This window comes from Sminthopsis crassicaudata, chromosome 6 (assembly GCF_048593235.1).
Source record: "Sminthopsis crassicaudata isolate SCR6 chromosome 6, ASM4859323v1, whole genome shotgun sequence".
Taxonomy (NCBI): domain Eukaryota; kingdom Metazoa; phylum Chordata; class Mammalia; order Dasyuromorphia; family Dasyuridae; genus Sminthopsis; species Sminthopsis crassicaudata.
The window spans coordinates 179,108,708-179,123,064 of NC_133622.1; the positions used below are offsets into that span (position 1 = coordinate 179,108,708).

Consider the following 14,357-nt stretch of genomic DNA (forward strand, 5'->3'; position numbering starts at 1 on the left):
GTAGGAGATATGATTTGATCTTATCCCTTATTATATAAGTCATTATTCAGGCTGGTAAGAATGGAGGGTTTTGCTAGAGCAGGTATGCAGGGATCTTCATGGCCCACTTCCTTCTGAGACAGCTATCAATTTGCGGGTAAGGGAGAGAATCCAGTCCTCTTGCTCATCGACTGCGCTGCAGCTTTTGGCAGTCTTGGGCACCCTCTGACTCTTTGCGATTCTTTGTCCTCTCTAGGTTGATCTTCCGATTCTTTATGTGCTCACTCATCTTCGGGTACCATGCCCCCAGCTGTGAATGTAGCCCCATGGCTCTGCCCTGGGTCATCTTCTCTTTTATCCCCATACTGTGTCTCTTGCTGACCTCGCAGTTCCAAAGGGTCTGGTTTCAATTTCTATGCAGATGTTTCAGGGAGAGGTGGGGAGAAAGGAGAAAATAGGAATCACAATCCTTTAATGACCTCTTGATTAACAGTGTGAACATCCCCCAATAAGTTGGTATTCAATATTGAAAGCCTTAATCACTATTAGAAGAGAGAGAAAATGTAGCAGGATAGGCAGGGATTTGGGAGACAAATTTGCACAGTGTCGATAACTCTTGGATGAGAAATATCTGCAGATTTATCTAAATGAACTTCTTTGATAATTATAAAGGCATTTGGTCACCAGCCCAAAGAGAATGTCTTCCAGTTTTGATAACAAATGGTGCTTGTTACCTAGCAAATGTTTCCTTTAAGATTCTTTACTTATCTGTTGTGGAAGCTGCTATCAGCAGATTAGTAATACATTCCTTTGCTTTCAGTTTAGTCTCTTATTTTTGACCCCATAGTCCTCAGATTTACCCCACCCCAATGGGGACGCCTCTTCCAAGAGATCCTGTTCCTCTCAGGACACTTGATAGTTGCCAGATCTCTGTATTACTAGCTTTCTATTCAACTTATTGAACTGGGTATCCACTAGGCATCTGAAACTCACCAGGATCAAATTTGAATTCACTCTCTTTCCCCCCATGCCCTTCCAGACTTTGCTGTTACTATCAGGGACACCACTGTCCCTGATCCAAGTGAGACTATGCTTGTGACTTTTAATTTCTTTCCTTGTCTAGTCATTTTGCCCTTCACAATATCTTGTTTCCCCTTTCTGGTCAGTAACCCCACTAATCCAGACCTTCTTTGCCTCAAGTCTGGACTGTCTCCCAAGCCTCCTCTTTGGGCTCCACCTCTAGGTTCTCCTCACACCAGCCCACTTCTCAGCCGCTACCAGAGTGATTTTCCTGGAACGTGTCTAATCCTTGTCCTCTTCTGGGCACTGAGCTCAGCTAGTTTGTTATGACTTGTAGCATCACCCATGTCATTGTTTGAAGCTCTTCCCAGCTTTGTCAGTCTTCTTATGCATCACTCTCTTGCAGCCACACTATGTTCCAGCCTTACTAGCCAGCTTACCATGCTTTATCTCCCATCTCTGGGTTTTTGAATTGGTTGTTCCCTATGCCTGGAATGTTTTCCCATCCTGCCCACTTTTAGGATTCCTGAGCTTCCTTCAAGATTCAGCTCAAATTACTCCTTCAGCAGGTGGCTTTTCCTGACCAGCCCTGATTCTCACCACTCCCAACTTCTCACACCTCGCACTAAGGTTATTTTTCATCTCTCTTTCATATATCTGGGCTGTGACTGTTGATGCACGTTGCCTCTCCTATCTGATCGGAAGCACCTTGAAGCCAAGGTTTGCTGTTGCCTGCCTTTGTCTCTCCAGCCCGTAGCACAATACCTAGCACATGATAAAGTGTTGGTAAATGTTTTCTGATCAATTACTATGACCATGGCCACATGGTTCTTTCCTTCTCTGAGTTTGTGATCCTGTGGTCTCACTACTTCTGTCTGTCATACTCTTAATATTAAGGGGGCTCAGAAACACATACGGAGTTCTGGGCCTAAAGTTAGAAAGATCTCAGGTTCAAATCCAGCCTCAGACATTGATTGGCTGTGCAGCTGTGGAGAAGGCATTTCACTTCTGTTTGCCTCAGTTTAAAATGGGAATCTATTAGCATCTAGCTATCTCAAATGTAGTAATTCCCTTCTACCTTTGTGTAGAGGACCTCTTCTCTTTATTTTGTCCCACTTGCCTCGTAAAGTGCTATTCTTTGTTTAGTTCACCTTTGAGATGGAGTTTCCTTTAAGACATAACAGGTCTCTACCAGTGAGCATATGCTTCTTGTCTTTTTAGGTTTGTTGTTATTCTCATTGAAGAGCTCCTGTGTACCTATTCTCATCATCATTCCCTATAGCTTAATATAGGATACGGGCATCCAAGTTCATTAACTTCATGGGAGAGCATGTCTTCTTTCAGAAATGGTTGATTTTTTGCTTTTATTGATAATTCTCATATTTTCAACTCATTCCCTGTTTTTAGTAGCAGATTAAAAGTTAGTAAAAGGCAAGGAGTTTCGTTTTCATTCAATAACATGTATTAAGCACTTTTATTGCAAGTAATTTTTTCCTCACTTGATAGTATTTTATTTTTTCTAATTACATGTAAAGATAATTTTCAACATTCATTTTTATTTCAGCAGTAATATTATTTCCTTGATTACTAGTCTCAAAGTAAATTTTTTTTAGATACATTTTTAAATTTATTTTTAACACACATTGCTTTATGAATCATGTTGGGAGAGAAAAATTAGAGCAAAAGGGAAAAACCACGGGAGAAATTAAAAAAAAAACCCAGGGGGGGGAACCCCAGAAAAAAGAAGTTGAACATAGCCTGTGTTGATTTACATTCAGTCTCTTTAGTTCTTTTTTTGGATGCAGATGGCATTTTCTATCCAAAGTCTATTGGGATTGCTTTGGATCATGAACCACTGAGAAAAACTAATGATCATTGCACATTAGTCCTGTTACTGTGGATGATGTATTCCTGGTTCTGCTTAGCATCAGTTCATGTAAATCTTACCAGGCCTTTCTGAAGTCAGCTTGTTCATCATTTTTTATAGAACAGTAATATTCCATTACCTTCATATACCACAACTTATTCAGTCATCTCTCAATGGATAGATATCTACTCATTTTTGCAATTCTTTGCCACCACAAAAAAAGCTGTTACAAAACATTTTTGCACATGTGGATACTTTTCCCTCCTTTATGATTTCCTTGGGATACAGACCCAGTATATGTACTTTTATAAGATTTTGATTTACAATTTTTTTTTCTCCCTCCCTCCTTCTACCTTTCCCCCAAGAGGCAAGCAAGCAATCTCATAAAAGTTATATATGTATGCATATTAAACCTATTTTCTCATTAGTGATAAGTGAAAGAAAAATCCAGAACAAAAGGGAAAAATCACAAGAAAGAAAAAAAAAAAAAGTGAAAATACTATGCTTTAATTTGCATTCAGTCTGCATAGTTTTTTCTCTAGATGTAGATAGCATTTTCCATTATGAGTTTTTTGGAATTGTCTTAGATTAATGTATTGCTAAGAAGAGTAAAGTCTTATCAAAGTTGATCATCACACAATGTTGTTGTACCTGCGAACAATGTTCTGGTACTGTTCACTTCACTCAGCATCAGTTCATGTAAGTCTTTCCAGGTTTTCCTGAAATCTGTTTGTCATTTCTTATAGAATAATATTCTATATTAGTATTATATAGTATAATGGTATTACATTACATTCATATATCACAGTTTTTTTAGCCATTCCCCAGTTGATGGGCATTCCCCTCAGTTTCCATTTCTTTGCCATCACAAAAAGGGTTGCTATAAACATTTTTGTACATATGAGCCCTTTTCCCTTTTTTTAATGATCTCTTTGTAATATAGACCCTAGTAGCTGTACTACTGGATCAAAGGGTATGCACAGTTCTAAATTGTTTTCTAGTATAATTGAATCAGTTCACAATTCTACCAAGAAAACAGTAATATTCTAATTTTCCCACATACTCTCCAACATTTATCATTTTCCTTTTCTATCATATTAGTCAATCTGATATATGTGAGGTGGTACCTCAGAATTGTTTTAATTTACTTTTCTCTATTAGTAGTGATTTAGAGCATTTTTTCATATGATTATAGATAAAGTTAATTTTTTCATCTGAAAACTGCCTGTTAATGTCCTTTGACCACATACCAATTGGGGAATGGAGAAGTCATTTTTCTAAGGGATACACCAAAATATCCTATCCTCTGCCTTTGAGTAGTTTACATTTCACTGGAACAAACAGTGGCAGCAAGCAAGAATTGAAGTAGAACAGCCTGAGGAGAGAAAAAGAGACATGATAAAACCAAGTCTTTATTATATATTTGATTTTTTTTCTTATTGATATAGTCAATCTAGCTTATAGTTTTCCTAATATTAAAATCATGAATTCCTGGTATAAATCTAGCATAGTCATAGTGTATGATCTTTGTGATACGCTACTGTAATCTTCTTCCTAGTATTTTAAAGTTTTTACATCATTATTCATTATGGAAATTGACCTATAGTTTCCTTTCTCTCTTTTGACTTCCCTGGTTTATTAAGACTATATTTGTACCATAGAAGGAATTGGGAGAGGACTCCTTTACTTTTTTTCCCCCCAACAGTTTATGTAGTATTGGAATTTAAAGTATTCTTATTTCCTGTTCTATTAATCTGGACAGTTTATATTTTTGTAAATAGTCATCCATTTAATTTAGCTTTATTGGCATATTAGTTGTAAAATTCTTGTAAAAAATGAAGCAGTTATTGGTTGTGAATTCACCTTTTTTCATTTTTGATACTTAGTGGTTTAGTTTTGTTCTCTTTTTAAAAAAAAATCAATTTACCTAACAGTTTATTTCTTCTATTGTTCTTTCAATTTTTTTTTTTTTTTAAACTTTCAGTTTGTTCATCTCTCATTTGACTTTCAGGATTTCTATTTTGGTGTTTAATTGATGGCTTTTAATTTATTTTTCTAGTTTTGTTTGTTTTTTTAGTTTATACTCAGTTCATTAATCTGTTATTTTTTGTTAATATAAATATAGAAATATAAATTTTCTTTTAAATAATGCTTTGGCTGCATACTTTGTTTTTGGTATATTTTTCCATTATTATCATCAATGAAATTATTGTTTCTTTGATTTGTTTTTGCATTTACCTATTCTTTAGGATTAAATTATTTAGCCAATTAATTTTAATCTTTGCTTCAAAGCCCAATTATGTTACAATTTCATTATATCAAAAAAAGAATAGATTTTATATTTCTGCCTTTCTCCATTTATTTTTGAGATTTTTATGCCCTGGTTAGTTTTTGTGAAAATATCTTGCACAAAGAATTTGAATACCATACCATTTGATGAATATGTGTTAATTTTTATTGAATAATTCTTTATGGAACCTTTTAGTAAAATGTAGTTTACTTCTTTATCTCTTTTAATCAGATCTGGTTTTGCTTTTGTTTTTTCTGAGATTACGATTGCCACTCACTCCTATTTTACTTCAGTTTCAGTATAATAAATTCTACTCTAGTCCCTTATTTTAACTCGGTGTTCAGCTTTCAATTTTGTATATGGCTTTTTTTGTAACAACATATATTGTTGGATTGTGGTTTCTAATCCATTCTGATATTTTTCCATTTTATGGATGAGTTCATCCATTCACCTTTACAGCAATAATTGCTGAGTATTTCCCTTCATTCTGTTCTATTGTATTTATCCTTTTCTTTTTAATTAACCCTGTCCTCTCCTTAAGAGTTTGTTTTGCTCTTGACACTGCTTCCCTTAATCTGTCCTTCCTCTTATATCACAGGTCCTCTCCAATCATTTCTTTTATTTCTTTTTTTTCCTACTTCCCCTTTGGGTAAGATGAATTTTAGAACTTTGCTGTGTGTATATGTGTATTCTGTCCTCCATTTAGTTCTGATAAGAATGACATTCAAGTATTGCCTGCTTCCCCCACTTTCCTCCTCCATTTTGTAAAATTTTTTACTTGTGCTACTTATATGAGATAATTTCCCTCATTTTTCCTCTTCCTTTCCTCTCTCTCCCAGTTATCCGTCTTTGTTATCATTCATTCTTTTTTTTTTTTTTTTACATCATCCTAACATCATAGAAACATTCCCAGGAACTCTTAAGTAGGTGCCATCTCACAGCCCTAGTAATTATGAAGTTCTTAGGAGCTACGTGTTTTTAGTTCTTAGGAGCTACGTGTTTTCTCTCCATATAAGAAAGTAAACAGGGTCAACCTTATAGCTTATTCCCTTAAGTTTAATTTTTTTATGCATCTCTTAGCTCCCATGTTTGAATGTTAGATTTTCCTTTCATCAGGAATTCTTGGAAATATTCTGTTTCATTAAATATCTTTTTTTTTTTTTTTTTTTTTTTTTTTTTTTTTTTTTTTTGCCCCGAAGGCTTATACTTGGTTTTGCTGGGTAGGTTATTCTTGGTTATAATCCTAGCTTCTTTGACTTCTTGAATATCACATTCTAAGCCCTCTGTTCCTGAAGCTGCTGGATCTTGTGTGATCCTGAATGTAACTCCACAGTACTTGAATTCTTTCTTTTTGGCTGCTTGCACTATTTTCTCTTTGATTTAGGAGTTCTGGATTTCTTACTATAATATTCTTGCAAGTTTTCATTTTGGGGTTTCTTTCAGGAAGTAACTACTGGTATGATTATTTCAATTTTTATTTTGCCATCTAGTTCTAACATTTTAGGATTTTTTTTTTTTTTTGGTTAATTTCTTGGAATATGATATCAAGGCTCTTTTTTTGTTGTTCATAGCTTTCAGATTATCTAAAGAACCCTCAATCTGTTTCCTAGGACTGCTTCAGGAGTCTCCCGGGATATCTTTCTACCTTGGTGCATCCTGTTTTGGGGTTGAGCTTCAGCTCCCTTGCCATCTCTTGACAATTAGAATGCACCCCACTGCTGTGCTGTGCAGTGTTCTTGGCCTCTCACCATAAATCTCTCTGTCCCTCTTCCTAAGCTGCTCTGAAGCTGAAAAAATGACTCCTTGTGACTTTCTCCCCCCCTTTATTTTCCCTATCAAAATTTAGTCTGGTACATTTTCTGGGTTGTTGTGAAAAAGATATCCTGATTGAACATGGCAAAAATTTTTCTGCCATTGACTCTACCCTTCCATACTGACTTTTTATATTGAAAATTATTAAAATAATTTTATCTACTCTGCTTGAATTATATTCATCATTATGAAATCATAATTTACTGTTTACTGAATTTTGATTTGCAATTACAATGGCAGCATGAAAGATTATAAAGGAGCCCAGCTCTCCTACATGTAATCCTGCTTCAGAAGGCATCAAATGAAATTATGATCAAAAAATCTAAAGTGAAACAACTGCATTCAGTCTTCATCCAACCTATACCCAGAGAGACAGCCAGAAATCTGTGGGTATTGGGAGAGGGGTGGCTTGCCAACATGTTGGAATGAATGCCAGTAAGAAGAGCTCAGGTAAAATAGCCAGAAGTCTGCATGGCAGCTGGTCAGAGAGCCACCCAGACCCTGTAGCACTCCAAACAGTTACACTCCACTTTTCTGACCAAAGCACTCTGGGGAAGCCCAGAAATCACAGGATTCCTTAAGAACTTCTGGGAGGACTAAGCCCTAATGTACACAGATTGACGATGTTTAGTAGGGTCCTGAAGACCTCAACTTGCTTATCCTCAGTGATCTCAAGCAAGTGCTGAAACTTTTCAAAGTTCTGAGCACAGACAGAAGGGGGAGTAGAAGTCAATGGCAGAACCCCTGGGTCTTATCCAGAAGTATGGGAGGGTATGAAACCGGTCCATGGCACAGTATCAGAAGAAATTGAGGTGAGAAATGTGAATTCCAGAAGAAGACACTGAATAACATAATGAAGAAATAATGCTGGTCAAAAGAGGCCTGAGAGGTAAACCTTGAAAAATAGTACTACCTGTGAAAAAGCAGTTTAGCTACAAGGACTACCTGAGTTCTGGAAAGAAATGAAGAGAGGAGGTAAAGAATGATAGGATAAATAAAATAAAAGAGTTGAGGTGGAAAAATTTAGAAAATATCTTGAAACTGAAAATAGAAAATATCTAAGTAGTGAAAATTAGAATAAAGCAAGCTACTCAATAACTCCATGAGACAATAAGAAGGATTTAGAATAAGATCTAAAGATTGTAAAAAATCAGGAGGTATCAATGACAACTGACTGAAAAGTATGCAGGAGGGAGAATTTAAAAACTCATTGGATTCTTTGAAAATCATGATCAAACAAAAAAGCCTCAATACAAATCAAGAAATTATAAAGAATATAACAGAGTATCTGTAAATTGAAAATTCCCAGGATATCATAGCCAGAATCAAACAGCCAGAGAAGAATTTCAAGTTTCAAGGAACTACAGTCAGAGTCTAGCATTCTAGAAGGCAAACGAAAGAGGTTGAAAATTAAGAACCACTTACCCTTCAAGGGCACATAAAATCCATGGGTAGGAAATGAATTATTAATGGTTTGAAGAACTTTGAGACTTGCCTGATGAAAAGACCAAAGCTGAGGAGACTGCGGAGTGAAGAAAAACCTGGAAAGGTCAATATATGTGAGCAGCAGGTGATGCTAAAGAGGATCCAGTGCGTATATTCCATAAGGGAATGGAAAGAGAAGTGTTCCATCATACAATCCTCATGCCTTCAGGAGCTATTGAGATACTTTAAAAAAAAAAAAAAAAAAAAAAAAAAACATTTTTGATAGGTTGATGGTTTTAAGAGAGGAAAGAAAAGAGAAGGGAATAGGAATATGGCAAGGGGCAAATTAGCTGCCCAAAAATTGGTGTCGGGGAGAACTTAGTAGTATTTTTAACTGGGTTATGGGAAAACGAGAATCTACTGTTATAGAGCAAAATGCTGGGGAATGGACATCTCATGAGTCTCGCTGTTATCTGTCTGACAGAGGAGCATTGAGTGAGTGTGTGTGTGTGTGTGTGTGTGTGTGTGTGTGTGTGTGTGTGCGTGCGTGCAGAGTTTGGGATAGAAATACATTAAAATCTCCTGGGAACAAGATGTTAGGAGAGAGAGGGATAAGTTGCAAGCAAAATAAACTTTAACTTTTGAGATTGGATCGTAAATGATTAGATGGAAAGTCAGAAAATCTGAAAACCAATGATCTTGGGATGGGAGTAGAAAAGGCTTGATGATATTTCTTCTGTTTTAGCATTTTCGATGCAAGCTTAAGAGAAGAGAAAGTATGAGAGGATAAGGTAGAAGAAAATTCACAATTAAGTCATAACTAAAAACATGAATGGGATGAGCTTACCCTTAAAAGCAAAGAGGATAACAAAATGGATTAGAAGAAAAGAGTGTAGCAGTGTGCCTTTTACACATTTGAAACAAAGTGTAATGTGCACAGAGTTAAACTAAGCACTGGAGCAGAATCCATGCTCAGGATGAACTCAATGTCTGAGCTCAGATAAAGCAACAGTAAAAATAGATGAGCAAGGTTAAAAGAGAACAACAGGAAACTACAGACAATGAAATGGTATCAATACTTGATATAGATGCTGCAAATTACAAATCATCTTTAAGGAAAAGGTAATCAAATTACAGGGAGAAATAGTAGAGCCATAATTTGATCCAATTGACTCTTGGCTCACCTAATTTCCATCTTTATTTCATCTTGTAAACATTTATTTCTGTGTACATTTTATCATGTTCATAATAATTAGCAGAATAGCATATGCTTATGATTTATAAGTAAGTAAATATACACATTGGAGGAAAGTACATAAGTTTGAAGTATAATATAGTAGCATAAAGACCCTAAAATATTAATTTTCTGACAAAGATAAGGGGAAGCTCTGGTTTGCCTGGTTATGATTTTTGGTTACCAGGGAAGAGAGATTTAGAGAGGAGAAAGGTTAGTGATGGTCATCCCTGCCCTAAATAATAAAAAAGGGAAAAGAAAAGCAAATTAGTGGAAGAGAACAAAAAGTAGTTCAGGCAAGCATGGAACTTTGGAACTGATAAATTGAATTTATTGTATATTATAAAAAACAAGCTGTGTGTGTAATAGTTTTGAAGTTTCATATATATTTTTCTTTCCTTTCTGTTGGGGAGTGACTGACTTTTTGTTTGGTCAGAGTTAAAGTTAAAATTCTGGGGGAAAAAACCCCCAGAAATATTAACATAATCTAGGGACATAATATTTACTTAAGTTTTCTTAAAATAGAATACTATATGGTGTGAATTCTCAGTTGTGAGAGGGACTTTTTTTTCCCCCTATTCAACAAATAGAAGGAATTATTAAAAATAGGATAGAGAAGTTTAATTTAACTGAAAATTTCTGTACCTCCAAAAAAACACCCCAGTAATATAACAGAAGATAAAGTAATGGGGGAAATTTTTATAGCAATTTATGGTAACATAACTTGCCATCTAATATATAAATAAATAACTGTTAAAAACTAACTAATATCTCACTCATATGAAAGCAATCTAAAAACTATCAATAATTTCCAAGATGACAATCCATTATGAAGAATTTCTCTAAAAAATGCAGTGTTTATCCTCTCTAGTCAAAAATAAGAGATACAATTTAAATAATCCAATTCACCAAAATTATATTTTTGAGGTGTTTAGCTGTATTTGGTTGCCATTGATTGATTCTATTGTCCAAACAGCCAAATGGATCTTCCTAAAACCTACATTTTCCTATGTTCCCTCTTAAAAACCTTCCATGGTACTCTTTTTTTTTTTTTTTTTTTTTTTTTTTTTTTTTTTTTCCCCACTTCTAGGCTGCTTGCCATTTGAGGACCCCACATACTACCTTATTTTCATATTAACTACCTTCTCCACACCCACCATTGTTATCATATGTACTCACTGTCTGTTCCCTAGGACACCGCACTCCTGCCTTCTCTCTCAGTACACTAGTCAGTCTGTCAGTGCCTACAAAATAAGAAGCACTGTGCTGAGCAACAGGCTCTGCACCCCCCAGAAGCTCCCTCCCATTCTAATCGGGGAGAAAAGGTGTAAATCTCCTAGGTATAGACAAGAAAGAGAGTAGGGGGGAGGGAATCTGAGAGAGGAGGGCACCAGGAAAGGCCTCATGGGGGGGGAGGGGAAGAGTAGGATTTTAACTGAGTCTCTAAGGAAACCAGGGGAAGAGAGTATTCTAGGCAGTGGGAACAGCCAGCGTGGCTGAATCAGAGTTTATAGGGGTTGGGATGTTGTGGGGAATATAACATGTAAGACGAATGAAAAGGTAGGAAGAGGCAAGGTTATAAAGAATTTTGAATGAAGCAGAACATTTTTTGTATTTGGCCCTAGAGGTAATAAGGAGTCAGGGGGTAAATTGAGTAGAGGAGTGATGTCAGACTTGCCTTAAGAAAGATCGTTTTGGCAGGTGAATGGAGAGGACTGGAATGGGATGAGACTTGAGGGAGGTATTCCCACAGGTAGGTTATTACAGTAGTAAGTAGTAGTGAGTGAAGTGATGAGGGCCTGCAGCAGGGTGGGGATAGTATCAGAGGAGAGAAGGAAAGGAGAAAGGAATAAGCATTTATATAATGCCTACTGTGTGCCAGGCACTGTACTAAGTGCTTTACAAATAGAATCTCATTAGAGCCTCTCAACAGCCCTGGATGGAAGGCGCTGTTTTTACAATTGAAGAAACAGAGACAGCTAATAAGTTTCTGAATTTGCACACACATCTTCCTGACTCCTGGCAAAGTTTTACTCACTTTGAGGTGCTATAAAGGTAGAAATGATAGAATTTTAAAATTCACTGGATACGGGGGAAGTTAGGAGTTTTGAGGGAAAGATAATGAGTTCAGTTTGGGATGTGTTGAATTTAAGATGTCTGTAGAATATCCAGTTTGAGGTAAATGAGGCTAAAGTTCCACAGAAATGTTTTGGCTGAACAAATAGATCTGAGAATCATTAGCCTAGAGATTATAATTGAATCCATAGGAACTGATGAGATCACCAAGTGAGAGTATAGAGGGAGAAGAGAGGAGGACCTAGGACAAAGCTTTGGAGGATACATAGCTGAAATTTTAACAGGCTTGACCTTATATGAAGATTGAGGAGAAGGTGTCAGGCAGGAGACAGGCCCTCTGCATCTCTTTCTTATGGCATTGTTAGCTTCCTTTACAGAAGAGCTCCAACGTGGCCCCTCTCTTCTCCCTTGCCTTTAGAAATTAATCAGCATTCCTCTTGGATTGTGAAGTCCTTGAAGGCGGGGTCTGTCTTTTTGCTGCTTTTTTATATCCCCCAGTACTTAGCACAGTGTCTGATACATAGTAGGTGCTTAATAAATGCCTGTTGACTGACCAACTGCTCTCTCAGGTCAGTGCATGGTTTGTAATAAGTATTTAATACTTGCTGATTTGAATTAAATGCCATCTCGATTCACCAAATAACAAAAATTAATTAAAAGCCACAAAATTCAGTGCTAGTGGAAATTCCGACTTTAGAATCTTCTTAAGAAAATCTGGTGGTGATCAAGTAACATTAAAATCCTACTCTGATTCAATAATTTCATTCTTGGGACTGTACCCTCTTGAGTAGATGATAAATTCAATTTGTTAGTTTCAAAGCTGTTCTACTTATCTGCGTCCCTCTTATTCTTCTATTCTGCACATTAAAAAAAAAAGTTAGTGGCTCTTTTCTTTTGGGGGACAGCATCATGATTGTTAACACCTTTCCAACTATTCTTCTCTAAAAAATCTCCCAACAAAACAACAACCCTGTCTTGTAACAAGCTGACAATTGAATATTTCAGGTCCCATGTCACCCGTGCATTTCAAGCTCAACATCTAAACCTGGTCCTGTTTTTGTCAAAGCTCATCATCTTCCTTCTAGTTGTCTAAATTGGTAACCTGAGTCATTTCCAACTTCTCATTCTTTCAACCTATTATCCTCCCTGCAACCATTTCTCCTTTGAATCTCCCCTTTTTTTCTTGGAGCTATTCCTCTCATTCATCTTTTCTCCTTGGAACAGCTGCAGTAGTCCCTCCATACTCCCTTCTTCATGAAAGAGTTTATCTTCTAGCTGAGTAGCTGCTAATGTGATTTTTCCTGAATTGCATAGCTGCCCGTGACACTCCAAGTTTTCTAGAGGGCACTTTACAACCTGCATCCAGTTTTCCTTTCCAGTCCTATTACTTTTCTCCCACTGTGGGGTCCATCCAAACCATCCTTCTTGATGTTCAACACCGATGAAACCCATCCTCAAGCTTTCCTTACTTCCAGATAAGCACTGCCTTCTGTGGGAGTTTCTGTGGGAGGTTACAGTGTATATTACAAAGCACAATTTAGATCACCTTCATCCTAGAATAATTGCTGCTTAATTCTGCACTACAATCCTGGGGCTGATGCTTTCTTCCTTGACCCTTCTTCAGCTCCAGGTTTGAAAGGACTTCCTTCCTGTGTCCTACTCTGATGTTTATGAATAGGAAAAGGCAGACAGCTCTTAGGTGTGAAGTCTATCATGAGTAAACTTTCCTGGGCCTTAATTTTCCTAAAAGTGAAAATCTAAAAACGATTTGAGGATGGAGAAGTATTTATTTCTTAATCTTTTTACTTGAATGAAAAAAGATTGTTTTTTTTTTTTTCTTTTCTTTTCTTTTGTTTTTAATATGCCTTCACAAGTATGTTGTTTCTCCCCAGAAGATGTCAGGTTTGTGAGGGCAAGAACAGTTTTGATTCTTTATATTTGGATTCCTGATACTTGTACAAAGAACAAAAATTGAGAGTAGGTCAGCCAGCTAGAAGTTAGCAGTGTACACAGTGCCACACTAATGCAAGGAAGGGAGCAAAAATGGTTCTTAACTCTTTTCTGAGGCAACATTTTGAAAAGGATTTATTTTTTGGTTTTGGTTTTAAATTTTTTAATTCTTTTTTTTCCTTGCCAATAATGCACATCCAATTTCTCTCCCATCTGCATTCCCTGGCACCCACTGGAAAAGAGAGAACAAATTGCTGTAACAAATCAGCCAGTGTCTCAGTCTGCATCCCAAGTCTGTCACCTGCTTCTCTGTCAGGAGAGTGGGTATCCAGAAGGAGCATAGGAAGTATTCATTCTGTTTCTAGCACTGAACTAGACATTGGGGACAAAATGACAAACGCTTTACCTACTATCAACTCTCAAACAGTAGTTTAGTAGTTGAGTTTAAATGTAAGTAGAAAGGAACATTTAATTATCTGTATTGACATTTAATATCAGTTATTAAACCATTAAAATTTAGTTTTCAAGGTAAGGAAAAGAGTATCAACAGAGTAGTTTTTATAAAGTGATAAAAAGATCATTGGAATTCATGAAATTTTTTTATTTTTAACTTCAATGAAGAAAAACACTCCTGCTTTTACAAGGGAATCGAGCTTTAGAGTTACTAGAGTTGTCTTTTTGGATAAGGAAACAGCTCCACCTTG

At 36.3% G+C, this 14,357-nt stretch overlaps 1 protein-coding gene across 4 annotated transcripts in view; it reads left to right on the forward strand.

Annotated features, from left to right (window-relative positions):
* The window catches only part of GTF2E2 (general transcription factor IIE subunit 2), a 90,790-nt gene that overhangs the window by 46,480 nt on the left and 29,953 nt on the right, over window positions 1-14,357 (forward strand). The gene's annotated exons all lie outside the window — the stretch shown is intronic.